A 12,450-nucleotide genomic window follows, 5' to 3' on the forward strand; every position below is an offset into this window, starting at 1 on the left:
TTAAGCACCAAGCATCAGAGTAGGGTAAGGAGAAAGCTAAGAGGAGGAGGGAGAGGAGGGGGAAGACAGTGGGGGGGGGAGGAAGGGGAGGAACAGGGGGAGGAAAAAGAGGAAGAAGAAGGAGAGGAAGAGAGGGGGAGGAGGAAGAAGGGGAGGAGGGAGAGGGGGAGGAGTAGAAGGAGGAGGAGAAACCTTGATAAAAACTGATTACTGAGCTCTAATCTTGGATAAAACCTGATTACTAGTGGCTGAACTTTGCTCCCTGCAATGTACCCCAGTTACTAAGCTAGCTCGCCAACACCCAGCATCTCAGTTGCTAAAAGACTGAGCATGCTGCCTTAGTCTGGAACCTTTCTAGCCCTGAGTGTCTCATTTTGATACCTTCAATAATGACCCACCCTAGTCTTTACTTAAACTCAATCCAACGCGGGGCTGTTAAGTCCACTGTTCTTAAAGTATTCCTGGTGTTACACAGTAGAAAGTGCTGGTTTGGTTTCATAGATTGTTGTCTGTTCAAGTTTTCTTTATGTCGTTGTGATTAAAAACAAACTGACTAAAAGCAACTTGGGGGAGTAAAAGGTTAGTTTCATTTTATGGGTTACAGTCCATCACTGAGATAGTCAGGGCAGGAACTTGAGCAAGACTTTGAGGAAAAACCAGGAGGTGACACTATTTGCTGTCTTGCTGGACATCCGCTTACCTAGTTTTCCTTCCTTTTTAACCTGAAATATTTTCATGCAATATATTTTTGATCATGGTTTTTCTCCTTCGACTTCTCCCAGGTCTTTCATATCTCCCTACCCATCCAACTTCATGTTCTCTCTTTTTCAAAAAAACAAAGCAAAACAAACAAAAAACCCTCAAAAATGAAAATCAAAACAAACAAGCAAAGGACAAAAAAAAAAAAAGCCAAAACAAAAAGTTCACAAAAAAAAAAAAACAAACAAATATCAATAGACTTCTTTTTATGTTAGCCAACTACTCCTGGGCGTGGGTCTACCCTGGAGTATGGTTGAGATACTCAATGGAATTCCATTGGAGAAAAACTGAGTTTTCCTTTGCCAGTGGTCATCATCTGCAAATAGGTTCTTGGCTGAGGGTGGGACCCTAGATCCACTTCCCTGTCTCCTGCTGTGATCCCATTAGTTAACTTTTCTTATATAGCCCAGAACTGCCTGACCAGGGAATGGTGTTGCCCACAGTGGACTGGGTCTAAGAAGACATGACAAAAGACCAACATGATAAAGACAACTACTCAGTTGAGATCTTTTTCAGGTAATGGTAGGTTGCCAAATTCACCATTAATTCTCACTAGGACACTTGCTGTGTGTGTGTGTGTGTGTGTGTGTGTGTGTGTGTGTGTGTGTGTGTGTGTGTGTGTTAAATCCCCTCCCCTCCAGACACTTGAGTCTTTATCACCTCTTGAACTCTCCTTAGACAGACCCATGCCCTAAGTATACTAGTCTTGGATCACACAAAGCTCTGTAAAGCTCTGCTCACTTTTCATTCAACTAATGGTAATATCTTCAAGGCATTATAAACTAATGCTGACCCACACAGCCCTGCAAAGGGGGAAAGAGCTTTAGACATAGAGTGATGGTGCTTGGTCAGTGTTAGGTCTTCTCCACCTGACTTGTCATTAGTGAATACTGATAAACGGTCCCATGACCCCTAGCTGTATGTTTCTCATAGCCTCCTGAGTAAACACGGGAGCATTAACACCTACTTCAAGAAAAAGCCTTGCTGATGACTGACTTTATTTCCACATATGCCTAGCTCCAGCACACAGAAATCGCACCTGAAGTGCCAGGTGCTTCCCCGAAGCATTTCCCAGGGGCATTGTAAACTCCTACTCAGATCCTTCGGCCTCCTTTCCCAAGGGTCTGACACCCACTGAATAGTAGTGAACTCAAACAGCTTCTCCATCTGTCTCAGTTAGCTGTTTGTTGCTATGATAGATTGTGAGCAAAAACAACTTGTGGAGGAAAGGGTTTGACTTACAAGACCCTATTACAGTTCATCACTGTGGGAAGTCAGGACAGGAACTCAGGCAGGGCTGGAACCTAGAGGCAGGAACTGAAGCAGAGGCTTTGGAAGAATGATGCATACTTGCTTGCTTTTCATGGCTTGCCCAGCCAGATGTCTTAAACAACTCAGGACCACCTGTCCAGGGATATGCGGTGCACAGTAGGCTGGGCCCTGTTGTGTTGACAATCAAGAAAATGTCTTCAGACTTGCCTAAAGGCAATCTGATGGAGGTGGTTTCCCAACTGAGGTTCCTCTTACCAGATAACTGTAACTTGTGCCAAGTTGAAAAACAAACAAAACAAGACGAACAAATGAACAAACAAACCAACAAAAACAAAAAGAAACCCTAACTAGGACACCATCTCTCAGAATCCAAGAAGGAATCAAGGACCTTCCAATGCTTTAAGAGAGAGAGAGAGAGGCCAGATGTGTGCTGCAGAGAACCCATGGTATTTCAAAAGCATAACGAGTTCTTTCTGACACTAACGTAGGTCCTATTGGCACTGAAGGACCAAAGAAGGGTTGAAGACAGACGTAGGAAGCTAGCATCCTTACACATGCTGGTAGAAGTCCAGCAGCTCAGTCTCTGACAGACCAAGGGTGGTACTACAGACCATGTCTCCTCCTACTTCCAACGTTCATTTTGTGAAATACAGCTATGTGGTGACTAGCACTTATAACCGACCTGACTTGTAGCTTATGAGATTTGGATCCAGACCAGCCATAAACCCATGGCTCTTTCCCCAGGCCCCAGCAGCCAGTTGTTTAAAATTTTTTATTCTGACCCCTTTGATGGAAGGGAACGAGACCAGGAGGTAGGTTTCTTCTTTTCCCCAGATCTCCCTGCACCAGCCAAAACAATTGCTGTCACCTTAAAAGCCTAGCTTGAACACTCGGGAGAAGTGTTGCCAAGGACATACAGATTTCCTGAATCATTTTCAATTACTGAGGGGAAGGTGCCAGTTGTTAAAGAAAACTGAAAAATACCCACAAAGGCTGGGAGATCTTTTCATTCCCTGCTCTTTAGGTAATTTGTTCTGATTACAACTATTTCAAAAGACAAGATTACACACCAGGGAAGCGCGGAGATGAAGAAAGGGAAAACTGTCTCCTGCTGAGGCTGCATCAAGCTCAGCTCTGTGTTTGGCAGCAAAGGCCAAATTCTCTTTCCACACTAATGAAACCTTGTTAGCTGTGAACACTGGAGCCGGACTGCGCTAGCGAGAAGAGATGCTGGGCAGAGGGGAGAGGAGGGGGGAAAGAGGAGAGGAGGGGGAAAGAGGGGAGAGGAGGGGGAAAGAGGAGAGGGGTGGGGGCAGAGGGGAGAGGAGGGGGGAAAGAGGAGAGGGGGTGGGGGCAGAGGGGAGAGGGGAGAGGGGTGGGAGAATAAAGGAGAGGGGTAGAGGGGAGAGGGGAGAGTGGCATTTGGAGATTGTTGTTATTTTTAATCTTTCTTCTTAAAGAACAGTAACTCAAACATTTACTAAAAATAAAACTTTTACCATTACATGAGATGAAGAAAAAACGAAGTTGAAACTCAACCTCGCATGAACCAAGATTGCAAAGTGGTAGACTTAAATATTTGTGTTTTCAAACTTTCTCTACCCCATCTCGTATTCATGTTGCCAGTTTTCTTTAAATGTCTCCAAGTCACTCCTCCTACTGAGGTGGTATTTTCATGGTAGGCTAAGGGTGGGCATTTTGTTTATAACGGGTACCTGGTTCTTACAAATCCTGTAAGACGTAGCAGACAAACGACCTACCAGCGGCCAAGGGCAAAACAGCCTGTCTGTGCGTTGAACAGATCTGGGCTCCATAATGACCAGTACCAACAAGAGACAAGCATCCTTGGTCAGAAATGTACGCAGTAACATGATTGGCCCCGCCCCGGTATCCTTGCCTTGGCATAATAACCACAGCATGGAAAACATCTGGAGCAAGCCACTCTTCTTGGATCTCTGTTAAAGACGGAGGCAGGAAGCCCAGCTCACACCCGAGCTAGGTGACCATTTCTATCAGTGATTACAAGAGACTTAAAGCAAGAAGAACTCCTATGCAAAATTAAGTAATTTCACACCCGGAAGCCCAGGATCCAGCTGACCCACCGCCAAAAAGAAAGTTCTAGAGCTAGAAAGGTTTAAAAAAAAAAAAAAAAAGGCATGGTCACAGAACAAACAGCTTTTCCCTCTGGGGAAACATGCATAGATATGCGGCAAATTGTCTGTGAAGCCTCTAAAATTCTACATAGCTCTACACTCACTGAGCACGTAAATAGGTCTTACATGGGAATTGTGTAGGCAGCTCAGGAAGCATACCAGCGTCTACAAGCGTGCCATTGTTCATTTGATTCTTGCCCCTTGTGTTTTCTGTCCAATTATCTAACTGCGATTCGGTTGAGGAGTGGCACTCATGTGCAAGTGTCTGCTTGCTTGCTTATATAAAAAGGCAGAACGGGCCCAACCTTATCATTTTAAAGTTAAAAAAAAAAAAAGTAATTGGAGAAGTTTTTCAGAATCGCCAGTACCAGGACTCTGTATTTTACAAGGGAGGCATCCAAGTGAAACTAAGGTGTCTTTCATCCTGGCCTTGCTACAGCCAAAGCTGGATCCCAGGAGGGAGCATTGACCCCAGCTGCAAGCTGTCGCGGGTGGGGATGGGAGTGCGACAGAAAGATTCACAGATGAAGAAACAGCGTCACCTAGTGGCAATTTATCACAGCGTCACCTAGTGGCAGTGAATCAGTCTCCAAGCCATCTTGGGATACAAAAACCCTCTCTTTCCTGTGCCCTAATTTTCTAAGACAACTAATATTTCAGAATGTTTTTCTCTTCCCTGGCTTTGCAAAGCTCAAGGATCTTCAAGTGGGATGCCACCCAAAAACCCCGTTGCCTAACGCAGTTCCCAGCCTCTGATGCCACTTTCCAGGGTCAACTCCGAAACTGTCTACCTCAAGGACAACTCCAATTCAGATATTGACTTCTGTATGCATCTGGCTTCAAGTGTCCAGCAAAATAACTCTTTTAGCTGTGATTTCAGGCCTTTTATCAGAGAGTGGTCAATTCAAGGCTATTTGTTGTGTGTGCAGCATCTAGATTCTGCTTTTGCTCAGATGCTTGACCCTGAGAGAGATTTTTTTTTTTCTCATTCCTCTTCCCTAGTCAGGTCTGACTTTGAAGCTAGTCCAGGCACTTCCCAGGATGGTGCCATGAGCAAACCTGCAGCTGTGACTTGGTCAAGTTCATTATTAACACAACTTTCTTGTTCTCAGGTGTTTACCACTCTCGCTATGTTTGAGAGGCCAGACTTGTTCACACATCAGGACCCTAACTTTGGTGATAGAAAAACAAAGCAAAATACGGAACAAAGAATGATCTTATTTGTTAAAGGCTCTGATATTATTGGTAAGCACAAAGAAAATGGGAAGTAGTATCTTGCTGAAGCTAGACAAAGATTGTCCAAAGAGGAGACACTTGATTTAACTTTCGAAGGTTGAGAGCCCCTTAGTTTTTTGGGGGGAGGGGAGTGAGGGGGGGGTTATTGCTGTTATTGTTTTTAAGTATGTGCAGTATCCCCAGTCAGTTGGGGAACAGGAAGCCCAGAGTCAAGAGAATTCACTAAGAGTATTGTGTAGAACATCCACAATCTTCTGTCATCTTCTCAAAGTTCACCTGTACACACAAATGATCACCACAGTGGGCTTGTTGACTCTTGACCATCCCTCATGGAAGGTTGTTCAAGGATGGTCACAGGACCATCGCCCAAGTATCCAGCAACTCCTCCCAATTAGGCTCTAATTGCACAGGACATCAAGGAAGAGCTAGACGTTCATAGACTGGGAAGGACTGGGGAGGGCTCCCATCTATAGCCAAGGGGGCTGTTACCATTCATGTTGGGTACAGATATCCCGGTGTGGGAGTTTGAAGGCTGTACACGATCTTGTCCACAAACTCCACTGTTCTGTCAGTAAGCCTAACAAATTCACAGATTAGCCCAGAGTCGATTTGTGGTGGATTCATACCTCCCTGTGTCCTTTGGACCTTTGTGGGAAGGGTAGACATTGTTTATATCTCCCAAAGAGAAGAAATTTGAGAAGCACTGAGAAAGGAACAAGAGGCCAGGAAGAAGCCAGAAGGGAAATGAGACAGAAAAGCAATTTAAAACCACAGTAGGAAGATGCTGAGATGGTGTTCGGAAGAACTTGGCCTTAGTGTACAATTAGATTCCACCAAATTATGCACCACAGCAAAAAGACTCCAAGCAGGACTGCAGAAAACACAACACTTTACTCACCCTCACCCTTTAGAGCTACTTCTACCTCAAAATGGTCCCTTCATTTAATAGCCAGAAAAACAGGAGCCCCGAAGAAATTGTCAGGGTTGAGATGAGGACTTTGGGTACATCAGGTCCATTTATTTTTTTCTAATTAAGAATAGTTAGGTAAAACAGGAAATATTTTTAGAAGAGTTAAGTAATTTCAAGCCAGGAACTTCCTATTGTCACTCAGTTTTGTCCTTGTTTATCTGCTGAAAATACACTTGCATATTCACATTGTCCGCTGTAAAGTTCTGACTCTGTTGGCTTTGCAAAAGCCAACATTAGTGTCAAAGATAGTCAGTGGGCAACATTCAAATATAACTGTAAGAGGAGCTCAGTACAACTACAGTTACATTCGACAGGGTCGTCATGAAGCTCCTTATTTTGTATGCTCCTTATTTTGTATGCTAACTGAAGAATTAATTTAAATTTGTTTAATAAGACCACCATGACTAATCCTAACGGTGGTCTAGAAACCATTATTTCTTTGTAAATCAACACTGTCTTTCTGCAGTGCTCATACAATTAGAATATTTGCTCTCTAAAATCTTGACAAAAAGGACAGCTCTATCACTCCTGCTATGTCAAGTCTCACAAAGCTCTACCCTGAGTCCCGTGACTGCCAATACCTAATGCAAAACGTGTGTCTGGGCTGACATTTTTCTTTAAATGAAAACCAGACATTTCTCACAGAGCTAAAAGCTAAAGTCCTGGGATACCACACATTGGCTGATGCTCTTACTGCAGTATTTTATGTTGAGGTGAGCATTCCAATCATCGGATGAACACGCGGTGGGTCAGGGAACAGGACGGGCTGTCATGACTCTGAAGCTGCCAGACCACAAACTATAATAAGACTTGTACAGGTTCTCCTGTGCCTAGCTGGAGACAGCTGGCACACTAGAATGTCTCATTTCTAAATTCTCCTAGAAGTGCGGCAGCATGGACTAGCCACTGGGAGGTGAAAATGCCCTGAGGTCTGATTGACATCTCCAACTTCCTGCTTTCCAGCAGCCAGCTCCCCTGGCTTGCTGCCCTTCTTGGAATTGTCTCCAGACACGGTGCAGCTTATGGAACCCTGGAGTATATAGACATCTCTGCAGTCCTTGTTGGATTACCGCTTTCTGTCGTAAATGGAGCCAGTGACCATAGACTTCAGAACGTTCTGTCTTCAGGCTTGGCTATTTGAAAGTGTCTGCTCTATAGTTTTAACTGCTTGACCTATGAAAATTTAAAGCTCTACACATCCAAAGCAGGACATGGGACTCAGTGGACAGAAAAAAAAATCTGAGTCTATTGAAAGTAGAGGCTCTGGGTTCCTTTATTATTAGAAGGCAGGGACATCAGACTTCCAATGTAGCTGTAACAAGCTAAATGCCACAACCAAAAAGAACTGCTCATTCGCTAACATGCCTTGACCAAGGAGAATTGCACAGTCACCAGAGCTATATATTTAGAGAGGACTCCATGGGGAACAAGGTCATTGAACAACTATAGAATATCAGCCATAATGGAACACATAATGAGCCAGACACAGTCCTGTGATTATGGTACACTCCCATTGAACTTAAGGGTAACATGTAATTAAAAGAGCCAATCTGCCTTGGGTTTAAAGCAATAAGAGCCTCAAAGAAGTGGCGCTCAGACAGGGACTGAACATTAAAAGGGGGAGTAGGCAACTAAGGCACTTGACACACAGAAATGAAGAGATAAATTCTAGAAAAAAATTGGAGGCCTTTGATCGATCTGGGCAGAAATGCCAAATTAGAATACATAGGGTTCCCCCCACATTACTCTCTCAATTATGTTTCTTTAACTCCAGTATAACAAGAATATTCCTCAAGAGCAACCTGGGGCGGAGGTGGGCAGAGAGAGAGAGAATGAGAGAGAAAGAGAGAGGGGGAAGGGAGGAAAGGAGGTAGAGAGGAGAGAGAAAGAGAGAGAGAATTGTAATATCTCTAGTTACAATACTAGTTATAATCATACGAAGGATAGTTCCTGGTCCTCATGGGAACAACGGCATAGTGCCTCATTTTCTGAGACTTCTGTTGGACACACATCAGAGCCAAGTATCTTTGAGAGAGAATGCATGGGTCATAAACCTTAACATATTTATTATCTAGATTTCTGATAAAGTGTTAACCATCCCTTGCCACAGCTAAGAGAATCCCCACAAACACGTTCATGGGCTCTGTGGAAGGTATGATGACTTTTCAAGTTTAAAGGTCATACAGTAGACAGGTACAACTTAAGAGGTGAAGAGCTCACTACTTCATAGGTACACATTAGCTCAAGGCCAGCCATTCTCAACCTTCCTAATGCTATGACCCTTTCCTAATGTCACAGTTCCTCACGTTGTGGTGACCCCAACCATAAATTTATTTTTGTGGCTACTTCATAACTGTAAGCTTGTTTTTGTTGCAAATCATAATGTAAACATCTATGTTTTCTGATGGTCTTAGGCCACCCTTGAGAAAGGGTTGTTTGACCCCCAGGGGCTTCTCAACCCACAGATTGAAGACCACTGCTCTTGGAGGTGGAGTCTGATAAAGACTGTGTGGAGGCATATTGTTGTGTTTCTATTTCAAGGTTTTGTGCATTGACAGAGAATCTATTTTTCCTACCACCCTCACCCTGAACCTGCCTACCACCAGCCATAGAACCTGTTGTTGAAGCTGAGACTAGCCAGGCTGAAGTACAGCATTTGTATTTCTAGAATGCTAGTAAGCCCTGGGTAGCATGGATTCAAGGCTCCTTTCCAGCTAGAATCAAATAGATACAAAATTCCGCCCTACTTCTTTGACCTAGAGCACTCAGCCACTTGAGTCTAATAATAGCTGAGATTCGAAACAGGAGCCACCACAGCAGTGTAGGAGTAACACAGTCACAGGCATGGTCATAACTGACAAACTCATGTCCAGGACTGAATTTCAGAACTCCTCTTCCAGACAAACAAGAATCTGTAGACCTTCAGACACCCGTCAGGAGTACTTTGATGCTGGCCACCAGTCATGGAGTTGAGAAGGAATAGGACCGAAAATGAGGATCAAGCAGTTTATGTGAGACAGCCACTATAACAGGCAAGATAGAAACATAAGCTATAAACATCCGAGGGAAGGAGTTATATATATCAGAGATGGTGGATGAATTATGGAAGACAAAGCAGGCCAAGAACCTCAAGTGTTGCTGATACAGATCTGTGGCCTTCACAAGTGAGCAGATAAGTGGTTGGGGGCAGAGCAGCCATGACCTGCTAATTGTACTTAACTTTCTTGGTACAGTGAAGAACAAACTCTGTAGTTTCAGCATGAATGTGAAAACTATGTGCAGATAGAGTTCCGAACTATGAGGTGTAACATTTAAGGTCTTTTTTCTACTTGCCAGGGACTGTATCTCACTGAACAGTTTCTGAAACCCAATCTTCATGAGCTCTAACACAGAGATTCAGCTTCCCAAGAGAGCTCAGAAGATGGTCCCAGAGCATCTGGGGTCTTCTATGGTAAGCTTCTTGGAGATATGTAACTTACTGAGTTGTCATAGTCTTTGTATCTGCTGCCAATGTTCAAGATTCTATTGATGAGAGAACTACATACAACCCATGGTAAAGGCTTTGCAATAGAAGGCAGAAAACCTAAGTCTGCCCCTGATCAGATCCTCCAATTTTCAGGCCATGGTGCCTTCCAGAATTAATATCCTTTAGTTATTCATAAGTCAAGCTATGCATTATAATGAAATATGCTGGCAAAAGAAAGGCCCATGAGGGCTTGTATAATCCCCTTAAAATAAATTATTAATGAAATCTTTGGCTTGCAGACTTTGTGTGCAAGAACTGGCCTGGTGCCCACAATGTGATCTTCCGTTCCCATTTACGAATCAAGGCTATTATAATCAATAAAGCCTTGTTAAACATTACTGAGAGAGTGAGGAGCTGAGCTGAGTTAATAACCCACTACACATGTTATTACTGTCCCTTGATCCAAGTGTCCCTTTCTTCATCTGTGTTCCGTGCTACATTGCAATATATCGTGGTGCTAAGTGTATTCCAATTCATTTACCTTTAAAATGAGGTGCTCTTTTCAATTCGGAATTTATAAGCATCATTTCAGACTGATTTCCCAGACTACCTTTTGTTTTCTTACTAGAATAATAATTGATGGATTAGCCAAAACTGATTATTTGTAAAACTGTACACCTTAGATAAAACCAAGAAATATTAACTAAATAATTCATTGGCTTATTACAAAAGGAAGGTGTTGAACAACAGCAACATCGGTTTTGGAACTGAAGTTTTAAAAAGTCACTTTCGCCTGTTAGATGTTCTGTGTGCAACCACAAATAGCTGAGGGTTAACTGGGACCAGGCTTCCCAGCAGACCCTCATTCAGAATTCCGTCCCGATGTGCGATCCATTGAATAAGGTGAGGATTCAGCCTTCGGCCTTCAGTACCCTCATCAATAAATTTCCGAGAGAACGGCAACAGCCTCAAGCCAACGTAGATACCTTACTTATGCTAGGCCTTGGCCTAACTTCAAGTTTATCAATTCTTACCTCATGAAATGTTTTCCTATAGCTGCATTTATCCATATGGAAATTTAAAAACCTAACCATACTCTCTCGTAGCAGTGAATCTTTATTCCAGAACCGTAGAACTTGGCCTAGTAGCTTTCTTGTATGCACTCATATCTTTATTCCATGAAGAGCCTGTCGTAGGGTGGGAGTATGAATCCTCAGGGTGGGAGTGTGAACCCTCAGGGTGAGAGTGTGAATCCTGAGACACAGAGAGAACACAGGGTGGGAGTGTGAACCCTCAGGGTGAGAGTGAGGGTGAGGATTTACCCTCAGGGTGAATCCTGAGACACAGAGAGAACTCTTGTGTGCTAACAGAAGAGGAGCATCTCTTACTAACAGGATTCATAGACTGCTCAACTGAGTCCCTCCCAGTACAGTCCCAGCTAGGGAACAGGGACATGCTACATCCTGTAGACTGAACTCTCACCTTAGAGGGGACCATTAAAAATGACTTCCCTTCTTCAAGCTGAAGAGTGCATTTTTGATTTTTTTTTGTTCGTTTGTTCATTCATTCGTTTGCTTGTTTCCTATAGTTCTATATGCTAACCCAAATATCCTATTCTGAAGTCAGAATAGAAGCCTTCTTTATAGCATATGTTGTATGCTTGGGAAGATAATAGCAATGTTCCTAAATTCTTCATGTCTCTCCCCAAGTACCATTTCAACAATGGATCATCCTGGTCCTTCCTGTCTTCTAAACTATGAAAAGAAATGTTTGTATTGCAGGTTCTAGAAACAGAAACCGTTGTCAGAAACCTGAAGAAGGTGCTAAAAGGATTCGAGGATTGGAGGATGCTGCTGCTGGTGCCACCCCAGATGCCCTGCAGAACTGATGGGCACTTCGGCGTATCACCCACTCACATCCAACTTTTAACTCACCCTAATGCAGAGGACAGTTTCCCCTTATATTAACCACTCATTTAAAGCTGTCCTCATGACATTGTGTCTCTGTGTGTGCATGTCATGGGGTGTAGGGTATGTTTGTATGTCTAGAGGCCAAAGATGACATCAGATTTGTTAACTCTGAGAATTGTGAGGAGAAAGATAAAACCCACAATCATTTATTTATGTATTGATTGACCGATTGATTGATTGCAAGCTTTATTTAATACTGACCGGGACAATGGACCAGACCCAGCATTCCCAAAGAATGGTGCTGAATTAGGTTAGCCAGGCTAACCTAAAGGCAAAACTCAGGTTTCACACTTTCTGCCTTTGTCCAATCAAGGCAAGGTACACCCTGAGGTACTTCCTTGGCTATGTGCCTCCCACCTACAGTGATGAAGCACAGCCTGTGTGGGGCAACCAACCTCGCTTACTGAAGTGAAAACACGTGGCTTGTTGGCTTGTTCTGTTATATGAACCGCCCCCAGCATTCCAGGAAGTTATCTGTCCCTGGGCAAGTGGGGCTTACAGGCTAGAGGCATTAGTTGTTTATAGTTCTCTTAAGCACAGTAATTTAAACAGAAAGCACAACTTTCGCCCTCACAATGTCTTTCTCAATCGCTTGACATCTTATTCTTCGGAAAGCACAGGGTC

At 43.5% G+C, this 12,450-nt stretch overlaps 1 long non-coding RNA gene across 1 annotated transcript; it reads left to right on the forward strand.

Moving 5' to 3' along the window:
* The first annotated feature begins 9,193 nt into the window (after positions 1-9,193).
* Positions 9,194-11,979, forward strand: LOC102546868 (uncharacterized). The gene is made up of 3 exons (XR_015644866.1): positions 9,194-9,554; positions 9,727-9,841; positions 11,638-11,979. It is a non-coding gene; the product is annotated as an uncharacterized LOC102546868 (long non-coding RNA).
* Positions 11,980-12,450: the final 471 nt, after the last annotated feature.

The sequence above is a fragment of the Rattus norvegicus genome, chromosome 1 (genome assembly GCF_021556685.1).
Source record: "Rattus norvegicus strain SHRSP/BbbUtx chromosome 1, alternate assembly SHRSP_T2T, whole genome shotgun sequence".
NCBI lineage: Eukaryota > Metazoa > Chordata > Mammalia > Rodentia > Muridae > Rattus > Rattus norvegicus.